Here is a 541-nt window from a genome sequence, read left to right on the forward strand (position 1 = left end):
TATAAGTGTAAAATTAAATAACAGCTCCCATCTCAACGTTAAATATACATGGTGTGGGTGGTGACAAGTAATGTATATGTATATGTGACACGCATTAGCAGCCAATATATAAATGGAGGAGGAATCAAACAGACAAACAGTGGTGATACAATTTCTACAACATGCAGTCAATATAAAAGAAACAGGTTTCAACTTTTAAGGCTGTGGGGGCTATAAGTTCCCAAAGTGATTAAAACAAGTTAACAAAATGATGCAACCTTTGCAGGTTCAGCATCGCTGTGAAATCGGATGGGAGGTTCAGCGTGCCATAACACAGTAAACCCATGGCCATGAGTTTTAATCTTGTATCACTATGATGATTGTTGTGTCACTAGTTATGATATGCATGTTTACAAATTTTTCTAGGCAATTCCGAATATGTTTTTCAATAGGAGATATATCAAGATAAATATTTAATTATTTAACACATAGACTTCAATCACGGAACAATTTTTTAAGTTAATATCAACTAATTTTTAAAAATTTTAAATTTTAAATATTA

This window comes from Arachis ipaensis, chromosome B09 (assembly GCF_000816755.2).
Source record: "Arachis ipaensis cultivar K30076 chromosome B09, Araip1.1, whole genome shotgun sequence".
In the NCBI taxonomy this organism is placed as follows: Eukaryota; Viridiplantae; Streptophyta; class Magnoliopsida; order Fabales; family Fabaceae; genus Arachis; species Arachis ipaensis.